Raw genomic sequence first — 27,330 nt, forward strand, 5'->3', positions numbered from 1 at the left:
TTTAAGTCTTTAAACTTAGACTTTAAACTTAGACTTTAAACTAAGTTTAAATTTAATTAATTTAACTTAAATTAATTTAATTAAATTAAACTTAAGACTTTAAACTTAGACTTTAAACTAAGACTTAAACTAAGACTTTAAACAAGATTTCCAAAAATAAGGAATCATATCCAGTTATGTAAAATTCACTAAAATATTATAATCAATACCATTACTAGAAGCAAAGTATGTTTTTCCCTGTGAATAAATAAGACATTAATATATTTTCTTTATTTTCTCTCATCCTTAGTATCCTCTTTATGTGTATCTTAGAATATTTTCTGAGTAGAGTAAATACACACACATATATAGATAGATAGATAGATAGATAGATAGATATAGATATATAAAATTTATCTATAAATGCAAATATATTAAGTATGCTTGGCCAAATGGTTTTACTGATAGAAGTGGGAAAAATAAAAATTCAAACTGAGTGGAAGGCACCAGTCAGTGTGATTATATATATATATATATATGTATTTAATGGGACCCTAGTGGCTCAAGAGTGAAAGTCTCTTTCCAAGGACCTAACTTACTGTCAGGAAATCCCCTTGCTTAGAGAAGAATACAGCTTATCTATTGATAGGCTAAGATAACATTGTGCTTTACTTGCTTTTCTTCAAAAGCTCAGATTCTGAAGAAAATAAAGAGAAAAGAAGGGAGGTCTTCTTACAGTTTTGGTTTGATAATTCATTTGTCAGACATTTATTTAGGTTCTGAAATATTTGGCCACTGAGTGGCACAGAATATTTTAAGTCAGATTGATCTAAAATAAGAGAACATTTAAAGAAATTATATATTTAAAATTTGGATATATTTTGACAAATGACTGACAATAAAAAAAAAAAAACAACTTGATGCTAAAACAAAATTTTACGTATGAAATGTAGAGTTCCAAAGGACAATGACAATATTATATCCGCCGTGCCCCTGGGTATCTCAGCAAGAGATATAGATACAGAACATTCCATATATTTCAACATCACTTCTTAATAAGAAAATAATATATTAGTTAAGAATTTATTTTTCTATTAGGTGTGAATATACAAGGACAGAATTCCACAAACAGCATGATAAAAAGAGACATTCCACAAACAGCATGATAAAAAAAAATGTTCTATCACTACAGATAGTAAAATTCTCAAAAGATAACTTTTAACAGTAGCAGGTTATATTCATGATGAGCATGTCATTTATGTTGGTGAGCTTAACTATATTTTTCTCTTTCCTCTTAGATTCTAATTTCCTGAGAGTAAGAAGGTGATTTTTGCATGTTGGGTAGCTCTCTACGGAGTTGAGATTTACTCAAAACCTTAATTGATTAACCCCTACTTTTGCTTTTACTCTTGTGGCAACTTGTTTATCAAATAAATAAATAAATAAATATGTACTTTGGAGTACCAAGTTTGAGAAGATAAGGATTTCTTGGTGACAAAGTTCCAGATCAGGCCTGTTATAATACAACTGTTACCTCAAACATTTATTATATTATTTATACTTTTGTTTTTCTTCACTCTTTTTTTAAGAAGTGGTTATGTCCAGCCCCCTTTTATGAGAATTCAGAACTTTCCTAACAGGAAACTCCAACTCGCTCCCCGCGTTGTCAGAAACGGGTTCAGAATTCAAGCTCTCTTCTTGCACCATATCCAATAGCAAGAAGGGGTCAGGGGCTGATATGCAGGTAGATGCTCCCCTGATTTGCTCTGTGCTAGTTGTGAAGTTAGGCTAATACCTATCTCACGGGGGTATCCAGAGGATTAAAAAAATAGATTTCTATAAAGCTCTTTGGAGATGCTTGGATAAAAGGGGCCGCCGAGGCACACAACGTTCTTATCTCCCCAGTTGCCACGGAGCTTGCGATTTCCCATGGCATGTTGTATCAACCTGAGAAAAAGCAAGGGTGAGCTGTGGAAAATAGGAACATTGGCAACTGGAAGGGACAGATAGCACTAGCCCATCTGAACTGCATGGGCTGCCTCCTGGGATGCTAGAAGATAGTCAGGATTGTAATTAATGGACAGGGATGTTGATCCTCTTTCTGGGATAACTGTGGCATTGCAAATTGGTGAAATTACACAGTGTGTATTCTGTAATTTTGTTTGACTAAAAAAAAAAATTAACTAGTAAAATAGCCTCTAGGAAAACTCAAAGGAAGCATAGCATCAAAACCTGTAATGTGAACAGCTTAGCATTGAACTTGAAAGGTATCCTGCAGTTAACTATTTCATTTATGGGCCAGGAATTTCTACAAACCAAGTTAAGTAAGCGTTCTTTACAAAGATCTTGATGGGTTTTGCTATGGATAAAGATGTTGAACAGGCATTGCTAGAGAGAGAAAAGTCTTTAAGTTATGCTATATATTGTTTTAAGTGTCAAAATACATGCCATATTTTGAATCCCTTTAATTCAAATAAGCCATATTTTGGCTTTTAAAAAGCTATTGATTTCAATTGCCTCATTTTATAAATATCACCTCTGAAAAGCACATATTTCTCTCTCCTACAGAAAAATTAATTAGGTATTCCATATTGCTATTATATGACATGATGACATTAATTTCTCATATATATGTGGGTGGGGGAGGAGGGCGATAGAAAGAATAATTCTTATTTTTTTCTCTGATGGTGTTAGAAATCACTGAAGGAAAGTAAAATGCAGGGGCTAAATAAAAATATGGGGGTAGAGAGGGAAAATCAATAAATATCTAAATTATTTAAAGAAAAGCTACTACCGGGTGTCTTACTGTCATGCATCATACCCTGGATCTGAAAGCAGACAGGTGAATTGTCTCCAGCCTGCATTGGTTTGGACACTCTCTCCAGCATGCTCATTAGCAGCTCCAAGTCTAGGCTCCCTGTTAGTAGAAAGGCAGGGATCACAGCAGGGAAGTTATATCTCAGGCTTCTCACATTCCTGCTCTATCTTAGCAAAGCTTTACAAAGCCTTTTCTGGCAGCTCATTAGTAGGTGCACTGATGCATAAGAGACAGTCATTAGAAGTGTTTTTCAACATTGGCTTTTGATCAGGTGACTAGTAGCATCGTGGAGACATTTACTTACATTGTTTTCCATAAGAGATTCTGTTGCTATATTGAGAATGACATACATAAAAATGTTGAAAACCAGCTTGACCTTTCTATGACAAAAGGGGAGAAGAAAAAGAAACTCCATTAGTTCTCTGAATCTTGCCTTTATACTGTCAACTATGACGTAATAGATGCGTGGACAGCTCCCTCAGTAACTGCTGTCTTGTAGCTTTAATAATCTAAGCCAAGTTCAAATCTACCATTTGATTTAGGGTTATGACAAGGGGACACTAGTGTGAGCAAATACAAATAAAATATCACAAGCTTTATAGAGTCTCTTCGAATGCTAGGCATTTGTTTTTTCACCACAAAAGCTGACTTTCCAAATAAGGGCAAAATCCACCATACGCAGCCTAATACAGCTTTGTAAAAAAAGTTAGCAGACAAAATTCAGATGGCTGATTAGTCTCTAAAGAGAGCTTCCATTGTAAAAATTTGTTAAGGCTCCAGGAACCATTTTTCATAAGTAAAAGGATAAGACACCACACGTGGAGAAAGTGTATATGGTCAAGCGAACCCCCTCCCCCCTTACAAAATAAGACTGAATTTGCCATTCCTTTAAGAGTGCTCTGTTTATAAAATAAAGCAGGCTATCATGGGTAATTGTACTTTTGCTCATACATTTTCCTTTCATTGATGATTATCTTTTACCATCAATATTGTCTTCCCTTTTCCCCCAAACACCGATTTTGTCAGGCCTTTATTTGGTGACAATTTTTATTTCATCAGCTCACAGAGTACACTTTTGGCCTTTGGTTCCTTATGAACAGAAGAAAATCATGGTAAGTACATACCCCGACATGTAACTCAAAAGGAGGAGAAGCTTTCTTTGTCAAACTTTACTGAAACAAAGTGCATCAGCTTAATCAGGTCTGTTCTTGGCAATGTAGGAACATGACATGCCAATTACATAAACTTTCAAGTAAGTGAAGACTCCTGCTGACTAATTCAGTGTTGATTGTTTTCCGCTACTTGGCTTTGACTGCTTGTTAAGACTTAAGGGAAAAAAAAGAGAGAGAGAGAGGGGATGGGAGAGAGGGTAAAAATCGTAGGAATTCTCTCCTTCCGTCAAACATTCTTATGATTGCCAGCAATTAGTTAAGCTTCTTGGCGGTAAAATGACAAGATGGAACTTGACCAAATACAATGTGTGGAACTCACAGGCATCTGCCCCAGCTGAAAGACATTACAATGTTTGTTAACCTTACGGGTCATTCCTGATTCACTTCTGCAGACAGAAAACAAGATTTATATAACACAGATCAATACTGCCCTAAGACTTTCACCATTGAGGATGCTGGATTGAGGCACTTCTCTTTATCAGTTTACCATGACACTAATGTATTTTGCCTGTTTTGCCTGGGCAGTGATGAATCTGTTGGCAAGAGAAAACAAATAAGTTTTGTTGTTGAGAGACATGTTGTCCATGATTTGTCTCAGCAGACATGCCAGCTTGCTGGCCAATTCATTTCCTATTTAATTTAAGTGGCGTATCTGTCTTCCCCTTTCAGGTATGTCTTTTGTCTACTGCACAACCACACTGACGGTGCGCTCAGAGAGTTTGTAGTAGATCTCTGCAAGTAGATTGACACAGCAGAGCCAGGAACGCAATCTATAATTTGCAGAAGAATCTCTCTGAAATATAGAGCCACCATCTAATCTGGCGTCTGGCGTGAAACCTACCATCTTACTCAGTGTCTGGCATGAAAGAATATTTTAGCACCATTTTACCAATAGTTCATGAATCTGATGATTCTTCCAAATTGTAAATACACGGCAAGTATTCTTTTAAAAATCATAGTTTAAGGGGGCACTGGGTAGCTCAGTCCGTTAAGTGTCCCACTTTGGCTCAGGTCATCATCTCATGGTTTGTGAGTTCGAACCCCTTGTTGGGCTCCGTGCTGACGGCTCGGAGCCGGGAGCCTGCTTCGGATTCTGTCTCTCTCTCTCTCTCTCTCTCTCTCTCTCTCTCTCTGTTTCTCCCCCACTTGCTCTCTGTCTCTCTCTCCCTCTCCCTCAAAAAATAAACATTTAAAACAATTTAAAAATCATTTTATTTCCTAATGGAGAAGTATTTTATTTACTTTGAGAGACCACGTAACTTTAATTGTGAAATATATGTGGAAAAATATGAAAATACTCGGGTGTGTTACATGAGGGTATGGTTCCTAATTTCTTCATTACCTCAATTAGTTTTACTCAGCGCTCTCACCTTTAAGACATAGGATACTATTTAAACAGCAGAGAAACAAAACACAAGGTCATTCATTTTAAAAGCAATGTTTCTATAGTTTAATTGTAAGTGAAGCTGCTTTGAAAAGGAAGATAACATACCCTATCACCAGACACCCATGACACCTAACTAAATATTAGTAGGAAAGCCAAGGAAGAAATGACATTAAATTTCAAACCATGAAAAAGCTGACGCTCTCGGAAAATGTGTCCGGTGGTGGAACCATAGCACAGGAACTCCTAACTCTGACAGTCCTTAAGCAATGGAACAGTTAACAGAGCACAGCACGGTCCACAAATGTGCCAGCTAAATCTCTGTGTCAGAACACATTAATTATAGCAGTCAGTTTACCTTTCTCCCTCATAACATTTTTGATTAAAATTTCACACATTACAATGATATGTGTCTTTTCTACAAGCTGTGAAATTTACTCAGCCATCAATAGGTTTGGATTTTGTTCCTAAGAAGCTTATAGTACATAAAAAGTTGACTTATGATCTCTGAATAGTGAAATCAAGGACAGTTTCTTTTGGATAGACTCAGAATTTTATACCAGCAGTGGTGTCGCAGAGCAAAACATTCATTAGTAATATTGTACCCCCAAAAGCAATAACTTCTCTCTTAATATGTTGGCTCAAAATTTATAACTGCAAGGCTTAATTAAGCTGTAGATTATGTTTTGAAAGGTATAGTCAACGTAATGAATCCCTGAAGATAAAATATAAACAATAAAAGATAATCAAAACATTTATCTATTTAATGGATTTATATAGTGGTGTTGTAAATGTTATTTAACAGATGTGCAAAGATTAGTAAAATAATGCAATGATAATTGTGAACACATTCAAATCATTACTATCTAAATTGACATGCAATACTTCTGTGTTAACTCTTAAAACTGCAGAATACAAGTTCATAAGTCTGTCAGTTTGAAATCCAATTATTTTTAAAGGTGGAGCACTGTAGTTTAGATTCTATACTTGTCCGATTAGTTATCTAACACAAGACTGTTCTCTACTTAAAAATTGAGGATTTAAGAAAGTAACCTTGAATGAAGATTTTTTCAGTGTTCCATCATTTATCAGATCTGAATATTTCCTCTACATCAATCATGTCCTGGAATTACTCTTCTTATGAGATTCCTTTTTTTTTTAAATGTTTGTTTATTTTTGAGAGAGAGAGAGAGAGAGAGAGCGCGAGTGGGTTAGGGGCAGAGAGAGCAGGAGACACAGAATCCAAAACAGGCTGCAGTCTCTGAGCTGTCAGCACAGAGACCGACATGGGGCTTGAACCCACAAGCTGTGAGATCATGACCTGAGATGAAGTCGGATGCTTAACCGACTGAGCCACCCAAGTGCCCCGCGAGATTCTTTTTTTAAAATAATCATTTATATAGGAAATATGAGCATGCAGTGTGCATTCATAAATACATGTAAACATATACCTAGCCCCCCTCCTGCATACACAGATAATATAATATGTCAGACTACCTGGAATTGCTAGAGAAATCGCACGTTAATTTTTTTTCACTTTAAAACACAATAAATGACAAATATTTTTCTTATTGAATGAAATTTCATATTGATGTATTAAACCCCTAACTCCTTTATTATATAAAAAACAGTTGAAATATAAGCACCATCTTTCAAATCTTCTCTTGAGTTTAAAAGTTCTATGGATTTGAATGCCAGTGAGGATCTGTAGATCCTCCTCTCAGACATGAATGTTCGAAACCTTTCCTTCATAAGAAGAGCACTTCTTTTGATAAAAGAGCTGATTGGACCCTAATCAATTTCCTTAGATCTCACTTACAGTTTTACAAAATTCAATAGTTTGCCTTTAAAAAAGGAAAATTTCTCAAAGAGAATATACCATATTTCAAATAATCTATATTTGGAAATGGGGTGAATTATATTGGTTAAATTCTTTTAAAAAATGAAGATTTGGCTAACTGTAGGTCATTGATTCTAAGGCTTTGTAAATTATAGACTGTAAATACCTTTTTAGCATCCATGAATAACCGAAGTTGAACCATTTGTGAAGTAAAACTGGTCCCTTCTCATGACACCTCGCCATATTTCTAATGTGGGAATCCACAGCAATATTCCCACGCCTGGACCAGGGATGATAAGGCTCTGGCTTCCTTCTCTTCAACTCACTGCCCAATTTTCCACTGAAGAAGTCCAATTCCATTCATGATGAGGCATGTCTGTGTTAATCCTTATTCCAAGAAGGTTGTTCTAGTTAACCTATATCCTACCCACTGTCACTTAAACTTATCCTTTTCATTCTTGCCATTGAAGGGGATAAACTACTAACGACTATTTTTCATAAACTTGAGGGAAAGTGGTAGGCTGCCTTTCAGTCTTTCCTTCTCTAAATTATTTAATCTGAATTTCCTTATTTTTCCTCTGTTAGCCTGCTTTGCAATCTTATGGTTATTTCTACTTATTTCCTCCTTCACATCATCTTCAATTTCCCACATTTAGCTTAATGTGAGGATCCCAAATGCTAATGCAGCCCCAAGTTTAATGCCCCAGTGTACAAACATCAAATTGGCCATGGAATGACTGAGTTTAAACATGTTAACTGAGTTTAAACATGTTAACAAGCACACTAGTAAATACAAATAAACTTCCATTATATCCAATTTGCATGTACTTTCCAAATAAAATAGAGATTGCTATTTATCTAAGAGTCAATATTTATTAAGAATGTTGGAAGACGCCATTCACAGAGGTCACACCAGGACTTTCACCAAGCAATATAACCAATATCAGGAATAATATAAGTGATATTCTTTCCCAAGGAAATGATACATTTGAGTATCATTGAGATGGGCTGCGGAAAGAAGCTGTGCATCATCAAGACCTTTCTTTCTCCATCCAGACAGCACTGCAGAGGTCATTTGGGAGAGACCCACTTTTCCCATCACTAACTTAGCTTTGCCCTCCTTGGGAGATGTGTGTAGGCTTCCACTCTTCCTTACCCTCGCTGGGTTATGCAGAACCTGGTGGTTTCCAATGTGCTATTCCTAGAAATCCTGAGTTCTTCCTCCTATTGCTCTGGCACTCAGAAGCTTGGACAATGTAACTCAGATCCTCAATTTTAGATGCTCTAAAAACAGACACAGGCAGGCTTTGGTACAACAGAAATTTAAAGGCTAGATTAATTCTAGAACTTTCACTTTAAATCAAAAGCATTCTTAGTTTATCCAAAGAGATCACGGTGGGCCAGAGGTTCCAAAACTTTAAATGTCAGAATCACCTGGAAGGTTTGTTAAAATACACATTACTGAGCCCTGAGTGCAGGGCTTCTGATTCAGTAGATGTGTGATGAGGCTTAAGAATTTTTCTTCTTCACAGCAAAGGAAACAATCAGCAAAATGAAAAGGCAACCTCCTGAATGGGAGAAAATACTTGCAAATTACATATCTGATAAGGGGTCAAATATCTAAAATATATAAAGAACTCATACAACTCAGTGGCAAAAAACACAATCTGAGTTTTAAAAATGGGCAGAGGATCTGAATAGACATCTTTCCCAAAAAGACAAATTAACCAACAGATAATGAAAAGGTGCTCACTGTCACTAATATCAGGGAAATGAAAATCAAAACTACAATAAGGTATCACCTCATCTTAGAACACTATTATAAAAAAGACAAGAAATAACAAGTGTTGACAAGATGTGGAGAAAAGGGAACACTGTTGGTGAGAATGTAAATTGGTGTAGCTACTGTGGAAAGCAGTTTGGGGTTTCCTCAAAACATTTTAAAATGGAACTACCATATGTTCTATCAACCCTCTTGTGTATATCTATCCAAAGAAAGTTAAAACACTAATTTGAAACGATATATGCACCCCCATGTTCACTGCAGCATCTTTTAAGATATCCAAGACATGAAAAATACCCAAGACATCAAAATATCCATTGATGGCAATGGTTAAAGAAGATCCATCTATCATCTATCTATCTATCTATCTATCTATCTATCTATAATGGAATATTATTCAGCCATAAAAAAGAATGAAATCTTGCCAATTATGACAACGTGGATGGACCTTGAGGGCATTATTCTGAGTGAAATAAGTCATACAGAAAAACATAAATATCATATGATCTCACTTATATGTGAAACCTAAAAACAAAACAAAACAAGCTCATGGATATAGAGAACAGACCATTGGTTGTGTAAAGCAGTGCATTGGGGGGGGGGGTCCATGAAATGAATGAAGGGATCAAAAGGTACAAATTTCCAACTTTAGAATGAGTAAGCCATGGGGATGCAATTCACATCTTGGTGACTATAGTTAACAATACTGTATTGCATATTTGAAAGTAGCTAGAAGGATGGATCTTGAAAGTTCTCATCACAAGAAAAAAAATGGTAACTCTGTATGGTGAGGGATATTAACTGGATTTCTTTGGTGATTATTTTGCAATATATATAAATATTGATTTTTTTTTAAAAGTAATTTCCACTTCTAACAGCTCTCAGATAATGATAATACTTGTGGCTGAGGACCACAAGTTTGAGAGCCACTGGTGTAAGCTATGCTTACACAGGCAAATTCTGGAAGAGATGAAATTTCTAGGACTTCATAAAACTCACACACACACACACACACACACACAGTGAAAATACTGGGAATGAACTGAGTCCTTCTTCTCCTTCATTATCTTACTTTTTTTAACCTAGGCTTGGAAAATAATTTGGTCACTAGGGACTCAGAATTTTATTTGTTTCCTTGTCTTCCTCAGAGCTATGTTTTTGTAGGCAAAGGTTAGTATAGGCAAGGACCTAGTTTTAGCTGATACTATCTGCGCCTTCCACTGCCTCTCCTCCCCTGGTTTCATGTCTCACCCTTACTCTCATAGAAGCACAGAGGAAGCAAGAGCTCTGTAGCAGCATTGCCCATGTGTGCCTATGAGAACAGTAAACCTGGCTTTTAGTTCTGAAAATGTTTTACATATCCAAGTAAGCATCAGAGTTCTAGCGTTTTTCCACAGATGTTTATTAAATTCCTCCTCTAGTTTATAATACGGCAAATTATAATGGGTACAAAGACAAATTTGGGGGTCTTTGAATAACTTCCACTTGTATCACTTTACTATTAAAAACTATTTTTGCCTGTATTATCAGGTGTGATTCTGTGAGGTAAAGATGAAATTTAAGTAATTCCTGGGATTTGTACATCTTGAATTAGTTTCACCAAATAGACTCCAAGACAAGGATTTGAGAGCAAATAACTTATTCGGAAAGTCATCCCGAAAGTACTGTTGAAGGAGTGGAAATGTGAGACAGAGACGGGAGGAAAAGCCAATAAATTAAATGCGCATAGATGAACAAGCTCACAATGAAGTCCACAATCTATATATTAATTGGTCAAGGAAAGATGGTAAGAATTTATCAGCCAGGAGACATTTGTGTGCTTTAGTGCATTTTTTTTTAACCACGACAAAGATTTTGAACATTTCTTAAATGCCTCAATAAGACTACTTTTGAAAATGAATGATAGTTTCCCCTGCCAAGTTTTGCATCAAAGCTGACCATGCTGCTCCTACTTTGGAATTTTAAACAAAATCTAATTAAATCAACAAAGTTCGCGGGATGGGGTTAGGCTGTTTCCTGAGTGCACATGACTCTCCAGCTCTGCCTGGAAGAGCGTTCAGCCTTGTTTTCAGCTGACTTTGTCTTCTGGCTGGCCCTTGATCACTCTTAATGATCCCCAGCTGTACCAGTTCCCTGCCTGCTTTAACCTCAATTGGCCTGGCCTCACATCTCCGCAGCGTCTGGAGGACAAATGAAGCCAAGCTGACCAGCACCTCCTTAATGTAGTCCCAGATAATAGGTGCTAATAGACATTTAAATCATTCCTTTTGTTCTTCTATACGTGCTGTGAAAATTAATATGGGCATTGTTTTTTTTTTTAAATCAGGGATAAACGATAATAAGGTGGTGTGCCTGTCAATCTGGTTTCCACCTCTCTCACCTACTTCGTTATTTTAAAGATGTTTACAAACCTGCCAGCATAGCACAGAGGCTATGACTGAAAGGCCATAGAAATGTGTTCAGAACTGGCCACAGATGGGCTACGGCCCTAGGGCCTGAGTGTACCATTGTCTATATCCTACCTCGTTCTAAAACTGACCCTTTCCCCAGGATGCCTTTTTATGAAAATCATAGATCATATAATAATAGTAGTAGTAGTTGACTCTATTGGCTTATTTTAAATTAAAGATTAAGAAAGTATCACAAAATCAAGCGTTAGACATGAAGATTGGCAGGGGGTAAGTTTGTCATATTTGGCTATTACCTCATTAACAGAAAGGAATCCGGACCCTCTGTTCTATACAGAGATATTAACAGATGTAATTTAGCTAAAGGCACGGAGGTTATACGCAGTCCAGAAACGATTACTAATGAGTAAATAGTCAAAATGCACACAGGCACACCTTGAATGCTGTATGTTCCAGGTCATGTCAATCAATTGCCTAACTTTGTTCAAATTACTAGTTTATATGTACATACCCTCCCAGAACCCAGTGTAGGTCCTTATTAGGAATTGTTGTTGTATTTTATTTTTATCTTTTATTTTTGTTATTTTAAGATCCAATTATTTTTCTGGAAACAGCAACAACACAAAAGAAATCAACATCCTCAGTCACTCTCCTCAGCTCGGGAGAGAATTTTGAATTGCTAACAGCTTCTTCGTGGCTACTATCGTCATCAGCCACAAAGTCAGCTTCTTCACGCTGCGCTCTAGACACAGCATTAGAATATATTGACAGAGAAAGGAGAAACCATGGACTTGAAAAGAACTATTATAAAATGTCATCCAGTAATTTTCCTAAGAACTTTTGTCACCATGGACAATGGTAATATAATGAACAAAGCTTTCTTGAAAAAATGTACCTGGCAGTTTTTCTTTAGACAACTGAGGATAGATTGCTTGCAAAGCTGAAGATACATTTGTGTTTGTTAAATTCAAGTTTCACCTACATTTATGCTTTTATTCTACAGGAAGCCATCCTGGTATATATATATGTATACACTTTACACATGGGTACATGTGGAGTGTATGCATCTCTGTCATTGTGGTGTATTTTGAAAAATGAGTGTGTAGGTATATACATAAATGTATGTAGTATGCAACCACATTATTCTAGTTGAAACTGAGTTTCAAAGTGTTACCTGTTCATACTCTGAAAAAATTTTAGAGATAATCACCCTGTGAACAATGGTTCCAGATGGATTTACACTGATTTTATAATTTTTCTGTGAATTTATTTTTGGTCTTGTGAGTTGTGTGAAAGAAATATAGAACTGTTAAATAATGTTATTTAATGTGAGTTTAATCATCCCACTCCCTTTTGTATGGCAACCAGGTTTTTATTTCATGTACTTACGCTCCAAACTCAATTCTGCACTTGGACATTCATGCCACGAATCTCCTCAGAGAATCAAACCAAAATCACCAAGAATGTAATTCAAGTTGAAGATTTTACATAGCTGGCTGGCAGAAAATTTGCCTATAATCATATGCTTGTGATATCACAGTTGGCTTCTTGGTGAATAATCTTCCTGTCAACACTGAATGGGTGGCGTGTGTGTGTGTGTGTGTGTGTGCGCGCGCGTGTGTGTGTGTTTGTGGTGTGGTTAGTACCATGAGTTGCTTTGCCCCAGCCCCTGACATTGTTTAATTCTACCTACTTAAGTCAAGTGTACTACGTAATGCACTTTAAAGCTAAAATGCAAAACACTATGTAAATGCAAGATTTATTCACCTTCCATAAGCTGATGAAGGCAACGTCTGAACTTGCCTTACCGAAAGGATTTTTGCAGCAAATGGTTCAGAAAGCCCTTCATTCAGGTCTGATGGGAATAATGTGTCCAAAGTAAATACCCAAAAGGCCTTCCTTCTACTAAGTTCACCACCTGAATTATCCTTTCTCTGTGAAGGATTAATTTTCTAAATGCCTATGAATTTCAAACTAGAAACTGCATGGTACAAATTAATAAAGAGTTTAGCTGTAGGGCAATCAGTGGCACTTTTTCTAATCAAACACAATATACCCAATGTACTCTTTTAAGATTCTAATAGTTCACCAAATATATTCGAAGCGACATGGGCATGTCATCACACAAATAGCCTTATTAGAAAAACAGTTTCCGAATTAATAAAATCTGAGACTATCATTGCCAGGATGTAAGGAGCATTTGACGAGTGAGAACCAGCAGTGTCTCTGTGGAAAGCGTCAGTTAAACTCTCCAAATGCACTGGCATCTGAGAACACTGCCTTCACTCTTGCTTTGAGTTTAAGACTTACCTAAAAGTACATCCTTAGTGATTCAGGAAGACTAAGATTAGCATGTTTGCTTGAGCCTCTCCTCTTGTCTTTCATCTGCCTCTTCTTTCCTCCTCCTCCATTTTCTTTTCTTGTATAACCTCAGATGCAAAGAACAAGTTAAATCCGTCAGCTCATGGCACCTGATCCTATCCCATTTCTTCAATGTGTGTCGCTGTTTTATTTTGGTTTTAGTGGTTCTCCATCATCCCTATTTTTCTTTCCCTTTTCCTCTTCCTACTATGTACACACTCCCATTAAAAGTAAATTTGTAGGATATGTAAGAATACTTAGGAACATCTCTAGGTGTATATTGGAATTTTTACTTTTATGTAATACCTATTACACTATTGTCCTTGCTTTTTACTTTTCTGGGTTTTGCCTTTTTTAAAAAAAATTTAATGTTTATTTTTGAGAGAGAAAAGAGAGACAGAGTGTGAGTGTGGGAGGGGCAGCGAGAGAGGGAGACACAGAATCTGAAGGAGGCTCCAGGCTTTGAGCCATTATTAGCACAGAGACCACCGTGGGGCTCAAACTCGCAAACTGCTAAATCATGACCTGAGCCGAAGTCAGATGTTTAACTGACTAAGCCACCCAAGTGCCCCAGCGTTTTGTCTTCTTGTTTGTTTTCCTTTTTTCACTCAGCAAGAAGATTTAAGATTTCCTCTTCCTCTATGTACTTCTAGTTTATTGCTTATGAGTATCCCCACTTTTCTTACCCATCTTCCTACTGATGGACCCTTAGATTGCTTCCAATTCACACACACATACTCACTCATACACACATATGCGCGCGCACACACACACACACACACACACAGTGTTGAAGTAAGCATTCTTGTATTACATACCCTATTGGAAACCTAAGCAAGAGTTTCTCTGGATGGCATACATACTCAGGAATAAAACTTTAGACCCATATGGTAGAACTGTAGACCCATATCTGCACATTATATTTCACTGAGTACCGTAACCTATCACTGTAGGTACAGTGTTACTATTTTAATTTGCTTTTCTCTCTTTACTAGTAGTACTACTAATATCTCCTTGCCCATTTTTCTAGTTTTCCTCTTTTTATTTTACAAAAGTTCTTTAACTGATGTAAACTACAGCCCTGTTTTGCATTTTTGGAATGTGTGTGTATAAGAAAACCTTATGCACTTTAATATCACAATATCATTAACATTTACATAGAATTTTCAAGATCGACATACCTAGTTGATAGTGTCTTAATACTCTTATTTGAAACCTTGGAAATTTTATTGTAAATATTCTCTGCCTTATTTATATATTATTATTGGGTCTGCAGCTATTATTAGTTTTTACATTTGGAGATTTCTATTCTAGTAGTGACTGCCTTTTAAAATTTTATTAACATCTGAAAAATGGATATACTTATAGGCAAACTTGTAGAAATCCAGTGGAATAGATATTAGTTCTAAACTCTATAAAATATCTTCCTTCATGTTGTTGGTTTTCTGTTTACCTTTTCAAAAGTAAATATTTCTAAGTTCTAAATATTATATTCTAAATATATTTTTCTCTGTGTATATATATACGTATCTATATCTATATCTATATCTATATCATCTATATCTATATCTATTTCTATATCCGGAGATTACATCTTAGAGACTGGAAGGGAGTAGATGTTGAAAATAAGCACAGTTTTATTAAAAGACTTCATAAATACTGGAAAGGAAATTTTCTTTTTTGACTCTTACAATTTCCTTCATTTTGGATGAGAAATTCCTGGGCTTGAGTTTTTGACTCTTGATTTGAGATATTTTGTGTTCTTAATGATCTTAAGTAAAACTCAGAATCCATACAGAAGGGCTGGAAGAACAGGATTTAGGACAGTTAACTCTGACTGTTACATGCATTCCTTCATAACCATGGGTATAGCGGGATGGCAGAACATAATTAGGAAGGGGTTCTCTTCCCCAAAGGAAAAATCCCGTCATTACCTTGTTGTGAGGGGTACAGGAGAGTGTGGAGAACATGTGAACATAAAGCATAAAACAGCAGGAATCCTGGGTGAGGAAGATGGTGACTCAGCCTTGTGGAGACATGGCCTTTGAGTGATTTTCCCACCCGTGCATAAGGATTTGCTTTGATCCTTCCAAAATCCAGCAAATGGATCTCTCTTGTGACAAGTAACATACATGTGCAAGAAAGTTATTTGTGATGAAGGGTGTGATCCATAACCCTTGACTACAACAAAGCAAACAATTGCACCCAGTAGTGAACTCATGACCTTAGATTCATTAGCTGAGTGTTCTCACCAATTGCACAACCAGCCATGAATATATACAGGAAATGGGTCCTGCTGAACTTCAATGCCACTTCATAGTCAGAACTCAACTGTAGAAATTACCCAGACAATCTGTACACCAAAGAGCATGAAAGAGGGATTGCAGTACAAGAAAATTAGGGTCTAATCACTCTCAAAAATTTCAGTTCATGAATATGACACTGACTACTAGCAGATTCAACTCTTAGAATATAAAATAATTTGTGGTTTGTGAGTCCTTAATTTATTTAAATTGATATGTAATTTCAGATTTAGTGTTATTCATAAATCATAAATGAAAACTTATCAAGAGAAGAAATTTTATTAAGAACCAAGAAAACTCTTTATGGATAGTTTTGTTTACAACCCTAAACTGTTTCTTAAACTATAAAGAAATAACCAATGTAAAATATTATTTATTATGCTATTTTACATGTTATAAATATTATATAATGTAATTTGATTTTATTGAAAATAAAATATATTTATTGAAATGTAAAATACTATCACTGTCAATATCATCTCTTCTTGTAAATTAAATTGAATTAATGACAGTATAAAAGAAAATCACAATAAAATATGTATCTATAAAACCAATTGTTGAACATCAGGATATCTTCTACAAGAGAATAACATGTCAATCATTAAAAATTCAATAAACTACATTTTTATAGTGATTTAAAGAACAGTGTTATATTTGGAAATAGAATATGCTTTTCAAATTTTCCAAGGAAAAATTGGCATCTGAACATTAAATAGTCATGAAAATTTGAGGGCTTTTGGAAGATCTTAAATTATATTATTATGCCTCCGTTAACTGCGATGTACAGGATGAGTAATTCTGATTCAGACCTAAATCTGGTTCAATCATATTAAATAAACATGTACATAAGACAAAAATAGTCAAATATTGGAGATTTCACATGGTTCAACATAGCAATTTTGTCTTTGATTTTGTTGGCTGTTGGTCAATTTCCTGTTACATAAGCATAACTTCTCAATTAAGAAAACTTGTGTCCTCGGGCACCTGGGTGGCTCAGTCTGTTAAGAGTCTGACGTCGGCTCAGGTCATGATCTCATGGTTCATGAGTTCAAGCCCTGCATCGGGTTCTGTGCTGACAGCTTGGAGCCTGGAGCCTGCTTCGGATTCTGGGTCTCCTTCTCTCTCTGCCCCTCCCCCACTTGTGCTCTGTCTCTCTATAAATAAACGTAAAATAAATGAACGTAAAAAATTCTTTATAAAAAAAGATATTTTAAGAAAACTTGTTTCCTTTTCATATGTCTCTTTCTTTAAAAATCAAATATAAAAGAGAAGCTCCCAGTTAGTGAAGGTGTGTGAATCAATGGATTCCAACAACGTGTTCAAATATAGATAGAAACTAAAGAAAGCCTTTTAGGCATTTCCAAAACTGCATAACAAATATAGAGAGCTGGGTATTGGTATTTGATTTGAAATTTTTTACTCAATTATCTTAAAAGTTTGAATATTAGGAATTCTAGAATTCTAGAATATTAAGAATTCTAATTTTGATATTAAATTTAAAAGTAGCTATACACATAACATAGTTGATAGCTGTATAAAAAATATTTCATTTTATTTGTGTGCACATAACTGATTAGGATACATAAGTTTATAGAGAGAGTATATATGATAAGGTTGTTGGTCAGGCAATGTAAACAGAGGAAGGTGGAAAACATAAGAACCACTGGTTTTCAAAATGGGATGGTTTGCATTATAGTTAATACTGTTCTCTTCCACATGCTTTTTTTTGTTGTTGTTTATTTGTTGCTTTTGAGCCTTGGAGGTTTGAGACAAGAAAGATCATGAAATAGAGGTGTGAAAATTCAGATAGCAGTTAATTAGTTTAGTTAGACTGTTAACACGAACATAATGGATTTTCAGTTTTTTCTCTTTTTTATCCTCTGACTTCAGGCAATTATACACCAGTGCTTCTTGAATAAGTTATTGTACATGATTTCAGAAAATAGACTGCTTGCACACTTAAGCCTTACCTAATTAATTCAATTTATTGAAATTGTTTATTCATCTTAAGTCCAGTTGAGTCTACAATGACCACCATTGAGCTCATTCATACAGTGTTATCTTTGATGGTGAAGTAAGTCACCTTTTTTCTTTCCATTGCTCCTGAGGAAATATTGTATATTGAGCAGTTTACAATTTAAAAACACTAACTTTACCAAAGAGAGATTATGTTTATTGATTCTTACATAAATGCGTCTGAGAAATGAGCCACATTTGGGTCTTGAATTTTACAGGAGTATTTTAAATTTTGTCTTGACATTTTATAATTTACCTTTTATTTTTCTAACACATTGGGAAAATCCAAAAATGGGAATTGAGTAAAACAATCTAAAGTTTTCAAAACTAAGACAGTAAGGATGGGGACTTTGAGAAATGGTTTTATTTTCTCATATTATGGGAATATGTACAGAAGTTTTCCTGATTCAACATAAGGGACTCTCTTGTTTCCAAGAGTGATAGCTCTCATTGTAACTTTTCCTTTGTGTTTCTGAATTACAAAACACTGCTCCACTCAAATTCTTCTGCATCATCCAAAAGGCTATTGTTATAACCCATTCCTAGGGTTGGGTATGAAAGACAGACCCCAGGAGCCTCAATTTGGGGGGAGTCTAAGATTTCTGCAACAATCAGGTTTGACATCACTCATTTATTCAACTTTTTAAGTAATTATCTAAACTTTTTAGAGTTTGGCTTCAGAAAATAGAAAGCATCTAAAATATCCTTCACACTATATAAATGAATTAAAAAAAATGAACAGTCTTACTGGGGGATATGGGCATAACATTTAAGTAAAAACAATGATAATCTGACCATTCTACAATTGTCACATAACAAAAAAGCACACCATCCTCTACATTTTGTAGTGATTGTATGATAGGGAAAGATAGAATAAAGTAGGCAGCGAGGGAAAGGTTAGGACCCGAAGAGTCTGGGTGGGGTGCAGAAAAACACATATTTTGAAACAATGCTTGGAGCATTTGGCCACAATCAAAGCCCAAACCCCCTAGGTCATAACCGTCATAATGTTCCTGATCAACCCCCCTGGGTTGTAAGGTTCCTTTTAAGAATGTAACAGACACCGCCTACTCCCCCACAGCTCCCCCCAGGAATTTGACAATCAAAATGCCTAACTAAAAAAAGTAAACTGTAAAACTTATGTTAAACAAGGGACAGTATAACCATGGCCTGATTCCCCACACAATGGAGTGAATTAGGGACGGAAAACCCAGCCCCTAGAGTTATCAAGCCAATAAGGATAGAACCTGAGAAGCAGCGATGGGGAAACGGGGGGGGGGGGGGGGGGGGGGGGGGGTGCCACCAAAACCCTATAAAGCAAAGCCCCTTGCCTATAGTCCGGAGGTATTTACTTTCGAATGGCCCCTCTCTGTAAAGATAACTTTTATACTATTCTTATTTTCTAATCTTATACTTTAATAAACGTTTGCCTGCTGCTCATTTTATTCTCTGTCCACCTCTTCATTCTTCAAAGTGGTGAGATAATGAAGCTGGGCATTGAAGTAAAGAATCTTGCAACAATTGCATCAGTAAACTAGAAACAACTAAAAATTTGTGGCCAACCAGAAGATGAAAAACATAAATATCTACAAATGAAGACATTCATTACTTTAGGAAGGGGTAACTTTCTTGCCTCAAATCATCAAGAAATCTTGGAATATTTTCAAAATAGACAACAAGCCTACCATGGATGGCCCCAATTTTTTAACATAATATAAATGGTGTAATAATCAAAGGAACTTTGATGAAAGGAAAAAAATATTCTCATGTATTCTCAGAGTTCCAAAGAAAGTATTTTATAACATGATTAGAGTCCCTGAATGAATCACATTTCTTACTTGGAAAAGAAATGAGGACCTGGGTTAGGAAGGAAGCAGGAAGATTGAAAAGGGGGAACACGTTTTTTTTGTTTTTAGTTTTTTTTAATGTTTTGTTTTATTTTTGAGAGAGTGAGACAGAATGTGAGCAGGAGAGGGGCAGAGAGAGACAGAGACACAGAATTCAAAGCAGGCTCCAAGCTCCACGCTGTTAGCACAGAGCCTGATGTGGGCCTCAAACCCAGAAACCACGAGATAATGACCTGACCCAATGTCAGATGCTTAACCAACTGAGCCACCCAGGCAATGTTTTAAGAAACATTATAAAGAAACTACAGGATCTGGTGATTCACCAAGTAACATGTAGGAGATGACAAAGAAGGACATGTTACAGGTCACTGTAAATTTTCTCCTACTCAAGCATGTTTATAACCATTTTATCTCTTTTCCTTCCTCATTTCATACCAAGCAGTGAAATGCAGATTACATGTAAATTTTGTCTGATAATGTGCAATGGCATTTACACTGATTTCTTAAAGAAAGTCTCCAAAGTTTACTTAATGTTTGTTGAATTTGGGACGATGTTGCTAACACCAGGTAAAGATGTCTAGCAGGCAGGACTGATGCTCAGGAGACAGTATGTGTTCACTTATCAGGTAGACTTAATAAGAGAACAGATGTAACTAGATATGGTGCCTAAGTTTACTTTTAGAGCTATTAGTTACCGATTTCAAGGCTTCTCCCTGGATTAATTTCATGCCAGAGACTAACATATTACTAAAATATCTTTTTTTTAAAGTTTTTTTTTTAAGGAAAATAATGTATCATTAAATACTTGACTTCTGGAAACACCTTTGTCCATACTCCTATTCTCAAAAGCCAGGAGAGACACAATTTGGGAGAACGTTGATAGTGACAAATTCAGTTATCTCGAAGACATATACAGGCTGCCCAGGTCTTGCAATCTATTCCCACATAGCATAATGCTGTCTACATTGTCTGGGCCAGAAATACTTCATTTCACTGGATCACAATCTTATAAGACAGCCTTGTCATTTTAATTTGTCACTCTTTGTCTCCTATTTCTCATTGAAGTCTCATCTCTTCAGCCAAGTGCCATAGGCTACTTTTCCCAGGGAAAAAAAAATGCTATCACACTGAATAGAAAAAGGAAAGTCCCTAACAGAAAGTTTGTGTCTAAAGACACTACTATAGATTCCATTCCCACAGACATAGCAGGTGGTATAAATACAATCTAAACTGAGACAGAAAAATGAATTGTTGCTTCTATTCCCTGTCTCCAGTGTTTCTCGGAATGTTATATCTGCTTCTTCTACACAGCTATTGATTTGGTATCCCTTATCATCCACAGAGCAAAAAGGAAGGGGGGAAAGGAAATAGAGGATGGGAGGGTTAATGTCTGATGCATGGTCTGAGTCTGAAAAAATATAGCAATTTTGAATTATTAAGAACCATAAGCTTATCTCCTTCAGAAATCCTTCCTGCTGATTTAGAAAATAGGTCCCATTTTTATTAAAGCTCCACCCTGTATAAAGAAGTAGTGTACAGATAGGAGACACTTTTATTATGTTTTGTCCTCTTTTTTAATTTGATCTAAAAATTTGCGACATCGATTACATGCAATATAAATGTCATATGTATACTAATGGTATATATATCACTCTTTTCACTTGTTTAAAAAAGTAATTAAAGAATTTTTCTGATGAATAAAAATGCCCTCCTTCTCCTTATTATACCTTGGAACAACAAACACGATGCTGACTGAGCTTCCCATAATTCTGTAAAAAGTATCCACTGGTTTTATAACTAAAGACTGAAAGATCTATATGTCTAACATATGTTCTATACATAGCAACTCATCCCTTCTGTTGGGCTTTGTTTAAGGGCACTTTGCCTTTGTAAGAAAAGGATTTAATTAATGGCAGCATTTTACATTTTTTCCTACAGTGGAGAAGATAACTACAGAATTAGTACTTACTCTACCTGGGTTTGAAGACACAGGACTTCCAACCCCAGTGCAGACACCTGAGAACTTGGCAGCGTTGTTAATTCCAGTTGGCCTTGTAATTCAAAACTAAAAAAAAAAAAAAAAAAAAAAAAAATCTTCAAAGTCAAAGCAAAACAAACAAAAAATGGAAGCCTAACTTTTATACTCTCTATGTAAATTACTTTGCATCATGCCTTACTTTTCTTCATATGTCTTCAAAAAAAACGCTGAGAAATTCTTATAAGGAGCTATATAAGAGTGAATGAAGACTAATGTGAAATGAAATGGCCCAAAATTGTGTGAATGCCCATTACCATCTTCATAAAATATTAATGACAAATAAGCATATTTTTTAAATCTTTTTTAACGTTTATTTATTTTTGAGACAGAGAGAGACAGAGCATGAACGGGGAAGGGTCACAGAGAGAGGGAGACACAGAATCTGAAACAGGCTCCAGGCTCTGAGCTGTCAGCACAGAGCCCGACGCGGGGCTCGAACCCATGGACCATGAGATCATGACCTGAGCCGAAGTCGGACGCTTAACCGACCGAGCCACCCAGGCGCCCCACAAATAAGCATATTTTTAAGAACTAAGGTATAATATTAGACTCATAGGTATTTAGTTGTTCATATGCCTTTCATGTATGTGTTCCTTGTTTGAAATTATTTGCTTTAAGGTCAAAGACCACATAAATGTAAGCAATTCTGCATGCTATTAGGTACAGGTAAGATACAAAAAAGAGTTTTTATGTGATAATCTGATATTAAAAGTAAAGTGTGTGCAATAAGTCAGAGAGAAAAAGGAATAAGTTAGAGCTGGATATTAAAGACTAGAATACAGGATTTAATTCTAGTCACACTTAAGGCAAGTAATTTAACTTTGATTTGGGGGCTTCCTCTCATGTATTCCCTTTCTGTGGCTCTGCACCTGATTGTATTCCAACATTGTGGACACGTCCTCTAATTTATGATGCTAGAATATTGCATGAGAAAGTGTTGTTCTATCACTTTTTTACCCTCCAAGGATGTAAAACACAAAATGAACAAATTTAGTATTTAATAGAAATGTGCACAGGTGGACATTAAACAAATGTTTCCTGATAAAGATAGCTATACATCTGTGTGTTCACCTGCTCAAAGAACTACCAAAGCATCAGGAAACACTGGAGTGTGAACTATGTTTCTAAAAATGATGGCGTCAATGGGTTGTCTAAGAATGTAGTTTGAAAAAAAAAACCACATAAAATTTGTTTTTTTAAATTAAGTTTTACTGAACATATGCACTTATCTAGTGAATCTTTTCACTTGAGAACAATAGCATAAGCAATTTGCATCACGAGGTATAGGAAATAAAACAAGATGAATGAGTAGCCATCAAAATCCTGGATCAACACATACTGTGGTGAGTATTGAGCAATGTATAGTATTGTCTTTGTTTTGCACTTGAAACCAATGTAACATTGTGTGTCAACTATATTTTAATAGCGGAAAGGAGAAAAGAAAGAAAGAAAGAAAGAAAGAAAGAAAGAAAGAAAGAAAGAAAGAAAGAGAAAAGGAAGGAAGGAAGGAAGGAAGGAAGGAAGGAGGGAAGTTATGTTATCATGTCAATTACTTTTCCTTTGTAACTTGGCTTTTATAGTTGCATAATAGTCTATTTTATGGATTTACCATATTCTACTTAACCAATTATCTACAGATATGTGATCAGGTTATTTACAATATTTTAATATTGGAAATAATATAGTGATGAAAATCATGTACACTCTCTTTTGTATACATTTCAGTGTTTTTTAGGAAAATTTTGAAGAAATAAGCTAACAGATAAAATTTAAACACATTTTTTTGATGTTTATTTATTTTTGAGAGACAGAGAACGACCAGGAGAGGGGCAGAGAGAGAGGGAGACACAGAATCTGAAGCAGGCTCCAGGCCCTGAGCTGTCAACACAGAGTCCAACGCGGGGCTTTGAGCTCACGAACTATGAGATCATGACCTGAGCCAAAGTCAAATGCTTAACCCACTGAGCCACCCAGGCACCCTGGTTATCCACATTTTTTAGGCTTTTGTTACATATTGCCAAATTGCCTTCCAAACAAGATGTACTAATTTTCCTCCTAAAATCTATAGACAAAGGGTGCCTATTTTCCTAGATTATCATTTACATTGGATGTTAATTGGGAATTTTTGAAGAGTGATTCTCTTTTTCACATCTCTGTAGTTGGCATTGTTATAAAATAACAAATAATGTGAAAAGATTACTGACAATGCCTATTTAAAAATGCATAAATACTCAAAGAGAGAACATATAAAAGCCCTGGACATCTGCATGCTATAGTACATATGATATTAAGTGCTTAACCATTTATTTGTCCATTTATAAAACATGTTGTAGTAGGATTAAACTGCATCCCCAAAGAGACATTAACTTGTATTATACTGAAGTATTTATTATTGCAGCATATGTAACAGATAATATTTGTTTACATTTTTAATTACTTACATTTTCAGCCAAGAAAATCTCTGAGGATAATGCTTCATTTACAAGAGTGTCCTGGCAAAAGACAACATAATGTAATCACATATTACCAACAATTCCATGACAACGATGCAGTGGTTTTAAAATGACTTCCAAATAAAAGCTTAATTATAGCAAGCTATAAAAAAATTAAACAGAAGATACAATAACGGCACTAAAATTAAATTAAGAAAAAATCACACAGTACATAAAGATGTGAATAGAAATGAAGATAGTGAAACTAAATACCTGGCATATTGTCCATTATGTTCTGGAATCCCATTGTTCAAGTCTAATTGCTCCTTCCTCAGAACTCACAATGCTGGATACAAATGAGCCATAGGGCTATACTCAATAATCAGAACTGATGCAATGTTTGGAGGAAATAAGGTACTTTTTATTAAAAGTCGTTTCTGCTTTTTCTATTCTAGTGAGATTGGTGGTGGGGGTGGTGGTTGGAAGCTGGGGGAGCAGGATTACATTATTATGAAGGACAGGGACTATATCATTACCCGTTTTTTAATTTAAAAATGCACTGCATTCAAGGTTGGGGGGATGGGTGAAATAGGTGAAGGAAATTAAGAGTACACTTGTCATAATGAGCACTGAGTAATGTATAGAATTGTTGAATCACTATATTGTAGACCTGGAATTAATATAACACTGTATGTGAGATATGCAGGAATTAAAATTAAAAAAATGAACAAAATCAATGTTTAAAATGCATAGCATTCAGTAAGTAGGCTGAAAATATCTAAATTGTAATCTTTCATATTGGGTTAGGAACATATTTGTATTGAATATTTTCATATATTTGTATCTGGTGCTTCATAGCTCTAAAATTTTAAGGATAGTGAAAAGCCATAGTGAAAATTTCAACTCCTAAGAATTTGGTAAAGTATAATCAGGAATATGTAACAGAAGAAATAGAAAGCCTGTATCTTTCTGTTAGTGGCTATAGCTTTTTCTCCTTTAATATGCATGATGTATTTCTGATTTATGAATTGCAGAAACTTAGTAGAGTTTGTCTCTTCACAAAGATGTGAAAAAATGAAAGAATACAAACTTTGCTATTCACATTGGATTCAACCACCTTCTAATACATGAGATATGAGCTGATTGATCTGGCTGTACTTTATTTATGAGATCACTCTCCATATGGGACACATCTTCCAGGTAATGTATTTATTGCAATAGTATCTCTGAGGTGATAAAAGGAGGTCTGGGACAATGTGAGAGAAGTTCTGGAAAAGGAAATTGTGCTGTGATTCAAGAAAGGGTTATTGATCTGGCTAGATGCATTTGGAGGACATAACCAAAATCAAACACCAAAAGGAGAGCCATAATCATACTTTAGGAAATTATTTGGCTTCAATTGGGTGTGCTATCTCTTTACAAAATGCTCAGTGGTATTTTGTACACATTTTTCTTCACTTGTTGATGACAAAGAACCAGCATGATTATCTGAGTAAAACAAAAGAGAATGAAGTACAAATGACTTTCTTGAGGTTTTTTTATTTTAATCAGATCGGAACTAGAAAATATATTAGATTTATTTTAGTACATGATGTCATAGATTTGTGTTTCCTAGATTTCCCTAGGGTCTGTGAGGACCCACTTGGAACTCCAGAGTTTATAGAAAGATTATTTTAGGCTGAAGACATTTGAGGTTCAACAGATGCAGAGAGAAACCTTCTCAGAGCTTCCCTTATCTGACAAAAAGCAGAAACTTCTGAGAAATGAGGATTGCCATAATTTGCCTTTTTGAGGTACATTCTACTCCCTAGGGAGAGATCAGGAGTAAACCTACCATAAATCCCCTCACTGGGGGATTTTTATGGCTCAGAAGAAGACACAAAGACCACTCATAGCTGCATAGACAAACATTATCACAACTTTTCTTATCTCTCATCAGTTCTGCTAAGGGAAAAAGAAAATCCCTATATCTTTCCTAAAGAAACCAATTTGTTCTCCCCACTGGAGTCTTTCTTCTTCCTTTCCTTCCTCTACTAAGGTATATGAGTCCCAAATTCTAATCACCTCTTTGAGTTACTCATCACTGAGCATTCCTACCTGTATGTGTGTTGCATACATAAATAAACCATTTTTCTCCTGTTAATCTGTCTTTTATCAGTTTAATTAGCAACTTCCAGGTCATAAACATAAGAGTGTAGACGAAAGGTTCTTTTCCTCAACTGGCACTTATTGAAATTCACTTTTAATTGAAATAGGTCTATTTCAATCTCTAAGAAATCTCTAAGAATCTCTAAGAAAAGGTACTTCGAATAGCTTTTTAAACAAAAATCTAAGTGACTTTTACCAAGAAGTTATGGCAACTTTGCACTGTCAGCCTACTGCCATGGACCAATGGTTTCATCATAAAGGGGAGTAAGCTGAGAATCAAAATGTACAATTTCCAATTTGACACAGGAAAAAAAGAGGAAACAAGGTATAGGTTTTATTACTAATAAGATCTTCATCTTTAACTCAATCTACAAGTCAAATTTTACAAATTTTGTCTGTCCTTAGTCAGTTCTGCCTATGCAAACAGATCTAACAAGAAGAACATAATTTCTTCCCACTTTATCAGGAAGAACAATACTATCATCATTTATTGAATGCACATTATATGTAGGTTATCATTTCATTAAGCTCATTTAATAACTTAACAACCCTATAAGGTAGGAGAGTTATTAACCCCATAAGGAAACTGAGATACAAGTATATTAAGTAATTTTCCCAAGATCATAACAGTAATAAGTGCCCCCAAAGCAATTTGAACCAAAAGAGAAGGGTGCCAAAGACATGCTTCTGCTTAAAATCATGATCTTCTGTGCACCCAAAGAGCCAAAATTTTCTCGAGAGAAACAAATTCATTTCCATTTCTCACAATATGAAGCTATAAATGTGCAAAGAAATATTTCC

The 27,330-nt window shown here is 35.5% G+C and overlaps 1 long non-coding RNA gene across 1 annotated transcript; it reads right to left on the reverse strand.

The window, feature by feature from the left end:
* Window positions 1-8,060: 8,060 nt before the first annotated feature.
* Window positions 8,061-24,447, reverse strand: LOC128314045 (uncharacterized). The gene is made up of 4 exons (XR_008295392.1): window positions 24,391-24,447; window positions 21,886-21,976; window positions 13,695-13,813; window positions 8,061-8,477 (listed from the first exon to the last, which is right to left on the reverse strand). It is a non-coding gene; the product is annotated as an uncharacterized LOC128314045 (long non-coding RNA).
* Between the last annotated feature and the right edge of the window lie 2,883 nt (window positions 24,448-27,330).

Source organism: Acinonyx jubatus, chromosome C1 (assembly GCF_027475565.1).
Source record: "Acinonyx jubatus isolate Ajub_Pintada_27869175 chromosome C1, VMU_Ajub_asm_v1.0, whole genome shotgun sequence".
NCBI classification, from domain to species: Eukaryota; Metazoa; Chordata; class Mammalia; order Carnivora; family Felidae; genus Acinonyx; species Acinonyx jubatus.